At 36.9% G+C, this 8,206-nt stretch overlaps 1 long non-coding RNA gene across 1 annotated transcript; it reads left to right on the plus strand.

Annotated features, from left to right (window-relative positions):
- The first annotated feature begins 1,014 nt into the window (after positions 1 to 1,014).
- On the plus strand, positions 1,015 to 6,068 carry LOC142175398 (uncharacterized). Its single transcript, XR_012704386.1, has 2 exons — positions 1,015 to 1,572; positions 5,733 to 6,068. It is a non-coding gene; the product is annotated as an uncharacterized LOC142175398 (long non-coding RNA).
- Positions 6,069 to 8,206: the final 2,138 nt, after the last annotated feature.

Consider the following 8,206-nt stretch of genomic DNA (forward strand, 5'->3'; position numbering starts at 1 on the left):
TTCAAACTCTGTCTTGAGGTAAGCATCACCTCCTCCATTTTTGATCCAAGGAAGAAGCCTGCAAAGTGTGAACTAGCACCTATAGCAAAGGAGCATCAAGATTCAAGTTGAAGTCTACATGAAGAACAAGTCAAGACTCAAGAACAAGTGTCGGAAAATTTATAGATATGAATCTTGTAACTCGTAACTGATAGGCATACTTGATTTCCTTTTGATTTTGATTTTGTTGTAATAAGAAGTTCAGCGCAACAACAACAACATTAGTAACTCACATCTCTTCGGTAGTCCGGTTACCAAAGCTTCCAGAACTACACTGGCATAATTCTTTTATAGCCAAGGATATGTAGGCAACCTCGGAAGCAAGGTTCGGTCAAAATTTTTTAAATGCTTCCCACGAAGTACTCAACGGGCAAAAATTAATCACAATGTTCACTTTATTTTTGCTTGAAAACTCTTTATGTTCTCGAGCAAAGAGGGGAAGTTGTGAGCGCATAATTTTGCTCTCTATCTAAAATTCTCCTAAAAATGCCATGTAAGGTAGTCTTTTATTTGCTTTGATATTTATAGTATTATCAGAATGCTATTTGAATTTTTGTGTGCATTTTAATAGTTTTTTTAACATTTAGTGACACTTTAGTTATATTTTAGGATTTTATCTTGCATAATTAAGTAATAAACTAGGTTATTTAGGTTTTTCATGGATAGTGCGGAATTAGATAAAACAGGTTAAAAGTGCAAGGAGAGATTAATTGGAATTTTTTAAGTCTAAACGAGTGGAATATTTGCAAAAGCAAAAGAAAGAAGGGGGAGGGAGGATGATTTGTGTTAAACATGGTCTGGGCCAGTTAATTCGTGGCCTAGTTGCCTTCAAAATTCCGCCCAGCCCACCTGCTCTTTACCCGATTTCAGACCCTTTAACCTTGAACACAAAACGACGTAGTAGCATTGCCAAACTACATCGTTTTTGTGTTAGACTCTTTTTATTAAAAGATGAGTTTCAAAAATCAAATTTTTATCACACTTGAGCCTATCCCCAAATCTCTCCACCTCAATTTAGAAATTAGGGCGGCCAGAAATCGTTTTTGCCGCCCTTCGCCTCACTTCCACCGGAGGCAGCGCCTTTTTTCGCCAGTGAAAATCTCCAAACAGCCCCCAGTTAAAACCCCATAATCTTTGTCCTCGTCTCAGGTCCAATTCACCCATAGTTTCCTCAAAGAACATCCCAATTATTTCGATTAGAAGATCTGAGAATGCAAAACCCTTACCCCTCTGCCTTTTTCCAATTTCACCCCTCACTAAAGCTCCGACAATCACAAAACCTATAAAACTTTAGTGATTTCACCGAGATATTTTTATCAGTGTTGGGATTGGGTCGTTTCATAGTGGCCGGTGATGGTCAATTGGTCGTTGACCAGCCATGTCTCTTTAAAATCTTCTTCTTTTACTCTTTTGGCCATCGGACGTTGTTGCATATATCACTGGCTAGACTGCAAAGTCCAAACCAGTGATCATGTAACAATGACCCCAGCCGGCCGAAACTTGATTTCTCCGGTCAGTTTTGAGTAGTGAGAGGTATATCTCTTCACCTTTATGTTTGTCTTCTTCTTTCTCTTTTTCATTCATTTTTCTTTTGTGGTCTCCGCATGATCATCTTAATAGAATTAGTTTCACGTTTGATAATTCATGTTTAATTTGAGCAAGTGGTTTTTGGTCTGTTTAGTCGCGTCGAATGGCATGTCTTCCTTTCATATAGTCTTTTCGATTCGGTTTTGTTGATTAATTGCATTCATGATTAGTTACATGATTAATTAGTGTTCTAATTCTATTTTTTCCTTTTCTTTCATAAATTTCCCATTGCTCTTCCAATTTATTAAGTTAGTATATTAATTGTTTGTATATTAATTTGGGTCTACCAGATTGGAGAGTTGGTTTGGGTGCTTTTTGGTTGGAAGGGTATAGGCCTATTGTGGGCTATTGGCATGGCCCAAGTTTTATGACCTACGTAGATCCTCACCTATCCGCTCATTGTGGATAAGGGATTGAATTGGGGGTGGTAAATTAAGAGATTTATTAAGGGTATAAAAGGGAAAAGAACTAAGGAAAAGTCAGTGAGAAACTTCAAGAAGAGTACCAAATGAGCTGAAAATGGATAAGTTAGAAGGATTAAAGGGGAATTTGAGGGATTTCAATATAGAGAATCTTGAGGAAGTTGCTAGAAAGTGAAGGTTGGTATAATTTCATTGTCTGAAAATATGTGATCCGATAAGGAGAAGGGTAGAAGAGAAAATTGAGCACCAAAGTAGGAAACCCTAATGCCTTCTTATAAATAGCCACATTTCCTTTCATTAGGGGTAAAGGTTGAACAACCTACCATCAGTATTCAGCTAAAAATTTAGAGTTCTTGTAGCTAAGAAACAACACTAAATTATAAAATTAGCTAAAGAGAAAAAAAGAAGGTTGAAACAACAGACATCTATTTCAAGATATAGATCTCAGGAATGAAAAACATGTCTTGAGGGAGAGCAAGATCTGTTAATCATCGCTGGTTTAAGGCTTTTTCTTCTTTTGGATTTTTTCAAACACTGAAAGTATTGATTTTCGGGCATTTGAGTGCTGAATCTGAGGTTTAAGCATTAATTGATGCTGTTATATTTATAAAGTAGAGCTCCATTCCTTTCCATGAAACTGCTTTTGTTCCTATCATTAGCTGCACACTAGGTAAATACTCACAACTGTGTATCATATTTATCTTTAATCAATATGTGTTGATCTGGTAAAATTTTAGGTTGTATATCTCAATTTCAGCTTTGGTTCATGATATGATGTTTGAACTGCATAAGAGTATGACCGTTCTGTTGGTATATCATGTTTAAAATTAGAGTGCTCATGATGAATACCTAATTAAATATACTCTATAATGTATGTATTCATGCTGAATGATGTTGAAACACATGGATGTCGAAAACCTGGTGACTTTCTCGTTGTTTGGAACTTCTGAGTGTCCCAAGGGTTAATTCAATATGATTTGATCATTGGGTCAATATTTGAGAAACCTATATGCTACACTCAAAACATGAATCAGAGCATGGTCAGATTCCAAAGATTTTTAGATGATTACTGACGTTACGGTTGATTTACAATTTGGGGCTCGCGTAATGAAATGCTGAAGCATCCTGTGTTTAGGGGTTTGAATTTAATGGCAATATTTATAATAGATAAATTTAATCGATACTCATTGTTACAAGTAACATGTAAATTAGTAATTTTCAATAAAGAAGCTAATAAGTAATGGATTCGTTGCTATATGTAATAATAGATCTCTTCATGTGCATTTTTTATTGATAGTTCTAAATGCAAAGTGGTTAAAATTGCAAGGCAATAGAACATTGGCTAAATGAGAGGCGCTTAGACCTGCGACCCAATTTAAAAGGGGTAAGCGTGCAGGTGTGAAGGTCTTGTGGTTTGGAGATAACTGGGCTTCAGGCCCCTGCCCTTGTGGTGGCCCAGTAATTTTGAAGGTCTGATGGGGACCTCTTACCTTGCAAGGGTATAAATCCGAAAGACACAGAGTTGGACATAATTGGGCTCTCTATTTAAGCTCAGTTGTTCTCTGTTGTCCAATTCATGGAGATCGTAGCCCAATATTTCGCTCTCCTTACTAATCGTAGTGTGATAGCCATATAATAATAATGATTTCCATTCGCTATGTCATTCAGGACTGCCTTTATAATAGGTTGGACTAATTTCAAAACTCTATAAGCACGAAATGCTCCCCCCAACATCTTTGAATCATTTCTTCCTTAGCTTGAGCACTTAAGTAATTGAATCAAAGTTTTGTTAAAATGGAAGAGTAGAACATTTCAAGAGCTACCACTGAATCCACAACATAGAAATCCCCTTTCATAAGTAATCTTAAGGTATCTGAATCATGCAATTGATTTGCAAATAAATTCCATAACCCATGGTCTCACAATAACCTCAAACCTTGGGAAGAATAATCGTAAATATCGCTAGCATGATTTTAGGTACGAAATAATAATGAATCATCATGGTTATGGGTATGGTTTCTGTGACATGACAATGACACAAAAACCCAAACTCAAGTGTGCATTTACGTGTTACACCCCATATTTTCGTACGTAAAAGTACACCATAAGTAAATTGATGAAAGCTCGGAAATAAGATATTACATCCCGCATTTTTAGTTCGTTAATGTTTCGTCGTAAGTTAATCGACGTAAGTTCGGGAATGAGATTATTTTAAGATTATAAGCATTATGCTATTCTGAACAAGTGATGAGTAAATTCGTGAAGGTGAGAGGGTAAGCAAATTGAAGAAAAATGATTTTCGTCGAAGTTTGACATTTTGGGATAAAATACGGCCCGAGCTAAAATACCCGGTATTTATGGACTAATACCATACAAGGTACCACATGGTCATGATAGTAAGGTGTATAAGGTGTGTTAAAAGTGAGTAGTATTTTAAGTAAGTTGAGATAATTCTTAATTATGTGGGTAATTGGTTAATTATTGGGTAATGGGATATTACCTAATTAATTAGGGATATATTGGATAAGGATTAAATTTCATTAAGTGGCAGCTCCCCCTTCAAACTAAGTGACTCTTGCCTTTAGACCATTGAATTAAGATGACACATGGATAATATCCTAATCCATTCCATGCAAACACGTAGAAAGGGAGTTATACTAGTCATTCCTACACTTATATTCAATTAACAACAAGATTCATTTGGTAATGGAGTTATATAGAAAGGAAAAGCCAAGAGCGAAAGGAGGGGATTTGGAAATTCATACAAGACCACATAATACAATAGTAATGTGAGTTACTTCAACAATTCATGCGAGATCACATACACATTTAACAAAGGAAAGCCACTATAAGTCTTAGGAACGTGAGGGCCATATATCAAAACGTGAGATTTGGCAATTACAAGGGAGTACGATGTAATCTTTCTCAAGAATATCATACAGATATTTCTCTACTTCGATCCGTCGTTATGCGTTGTCGAAATCAATGGTGTTAAAGGAATTGTCCAGAGAATCGGTTCAGGTATGCTAAGGCTATCCCTTCTTTCTTTTGGCATTATCTATACGACACAAATGAAACGAGCAAATACACCATTTCCATAAATGACTCTATTCATAGAAATACTAGAGATGCTTATGTCATTGATTCCCCATGTGTCATATTACTCTATCATCTGTTCATGGGTCTCAAAAAATACATAAGTTGATAAAGTTTATTTCATGATATTAATCAGAGACATAATGGTCTTATGACGTTCCGAGAGATTTTATTGATGTACTTCTCATGCATTGCATTTATTTATACATGTACATTGACCCATGACCAGATGGCGTTATATACGCATATATATGTATAAATATATATATGGGATATAGGAATAGGTTACGGCGTTATATATGCACCACCACCTGATCAACTGGTATACGTTGATGATTTTCTCACAGTGGCCGAAATGGTATGATGAGATACCCTCAGAGGCTTGATGATGTTATGAACGCATATACCCATGCATGGTATGACATTTATACATATATGCATAACATTATAAGTATTAAATGATTCACAGAGCTATTCAGATATACATTTTGAGTCTTTTACTCCATGTTTCTCTCATGTCTATTGTTTACTGATTTTCATTCCTTACATACTCGGTACATTATTTGTACTGACATCCCTTTTGCCTAGGGACACTGCGTTTCATGCCCGTAGGTCCTTATAGACAGGTTGAGAGCCCTCCAAGTAGGCTATCAGCTCAGCAGAATATATTGGTGCGCTCTATTTGCTCCGGAGTTGCTATTTGGTTAGTATCATTAGGACATGTATTGATTGGTATGGCGGGGCTCTGTCCTGACCTTTATGACAATTATGTATTCTTAGACGCTTATAGACAGATGTCATATGTACGGGTATTTGTATGGCCTTGTCGGCCTATGTTTTGAGTTTATAAATGATCATGTTGGCCTTATAGGCCCGTATGTCACGTATATGGGTTTTTATATCAGGTTGGGTCGTTCTATGTCGGGCAATTCCCTCATGTTTATTCTGTTTATCTCATGACGCCCCTTCTGGCCCACTTACCTATGATGATGTAATAATAAAGATAAGTTATGTTGGTACTCGGTTGAGTAAAGTACCGAGTGCCCGTCGCGGCCCATCAGTTTGTGTTGTGACATTACGTGCCTTGATCAGTCACTTCTAAACATAATAATTGTAACAACCCGATCAATTATTTTCAGCATTTGTATTCCGTTCAGCTATTTGATGTCTTGAGCAACATCTATTCTAATAGATTCCACTTTGCTTGCTTGCACAACTTCCTCTTTGCTTAAAAAAAGGGGAAAGTCAAGTAAGTAAGCAGTGATCTGAACCAAAGCACAAGCTTTATGATGTATTATGACTTGTGCGAATCGTCGATTTTGGTTTTCAGGTTATTCAGACTTGAGTTCATGAATCTATCCTCGTTTTTGACATTTGGTTGATGATTTCAAAGAGAATATTGAGGGTTTTTGTCTAAGATTTCATAAAGTGATTTTTTAAGTTTTGAACATCGATTTGGAGTTGGATTTGAGTGAAACTAGTATGGTTGGACTCGTAATCAAATGGGTTGTTGGATCTTGTATGTTTTATCGGGTTCTAAGGTGCGGGCCCGAGTTTGACTTTTTGGTTGACTTTGGACTTTTGATTAAAGATTCCACCTTTATCGATTATGTTTATTTCCTTAGGCATTTTTGATGTATTTGAATTGCTTTTGGCTAGTTTCGAGTCGTTCAGAGGTTGATGCGCGCGTGATGGCATTTTTGGAGCATTGTTTGGCTTGCTCGGTATTGGATTTGGCTTGTTCGAGGTATGTAACACTTCTAAACTTGGTGCCGAGGGTATGAACCCCTGAATATACGTGATATGTATTTGGTGTTCAGGTGACGCACATGCTAGGTGACGAGCGTGTGGGCGTGCACCGTGTGAATTATGACTCGATTGATTTTGTGGTACTGTGTAGTGACCTAATCTTGCATCTATTCATGAAATTTCTACGTGCTAGAGTAATTAAGCTGTAATCCATGTTATAAACCATGTTTAGGCTATATGCTTATCCTGTTGATACCCATTGAGATCATTTCTGCTGTTGAGTTATTTGCTTATATTACAATTACATACTCAGTCATACTCATTCATTTGCATATCATATCTTAATATCTGTTGTCATTTATTGATACTGCATATCATCATTTTTGGGCTGATTTTCATGACATTGTGAGCCTGAGAGACTGGAGAGATTGATTACTGAGTTGAGGCCTAAGAGCCATATTGTGAGTGATATTGATCGGATCGGGTTGCACGCCACAACAGGTATTATTGATTCATGATAGGATCGGGCTGCACACCGCAACATGTATTATTGATTCATGATGGGATCGGGCTGCATGCCGCAATAGACTTTATTGATTCATGCCTGATTGGCTTATTATAGCGCTTGGGCTGGATCTTCTCCTCTGGAGTCTGCACACCCACAGTGAGCGCAGTTGTTATTGATTCACGATGGGATCAGGCTGCGTGCCCAACAGGATTTATTAGCATTTGAGCTGGATCTGACATGAATAGTGCTGAGTGACTGAGTGTGCAGAGTGATTGAGCGTGATGAATGGGAGTGTGAAACCGTGATATTGAGTACTCTAAGAGTGTGAGTACATGAGTTCATCATCGTGACACATTGCATCTGACATGCATAGTTGACATGCTGGCATAGAGATGCATTTCCTCATGTTACACAGTTTTTTGACATTTATGACTTCACATGCACATTGACATATAGTCATAGAGATGTACTTTCCTCATGCTATCTGAAATTGAATCATCTTATCTGTTGTTGAAAGTTTTTGGGAAAAATCAAAGGTTTCTGACTTACTCATATTTTGGTGATTTCGGTGAAGGATTGGGGTTTTCCTATTTTTTTAGCAAATATACTACTAGGTTATTACCCTAGTAGCTATTATATATAATAAATCCCCAACTGGGTAAAAATTACAAAATGTTTAAATTACCTACCAACAAAGCAAAGTAGAAGTAACGTAATAAACTATGAAAACTACAAGGCTAGTAATTTGAAGCATCCAAGTATTGCCAACGATTGTGAATGTACACACCAGTTGCCAACAATTTGT

The sequence above is a fragment of the Nicotiana tabacum genome, chromosome 21, assembly GCF_000715075.1.
Source record: "Nicotiana tabacum cultivar K326 chromosome 21, ASM71507v2, whole genome shotgun sequence".
In the NCBI taxonomy this organism is placed as follows: Eukaryota; Viridiplantae; Streptophyta; class Magnoliopsida; order Solanales; family Solanaceae; genus Nicotiana; species Nicotiana tabacum.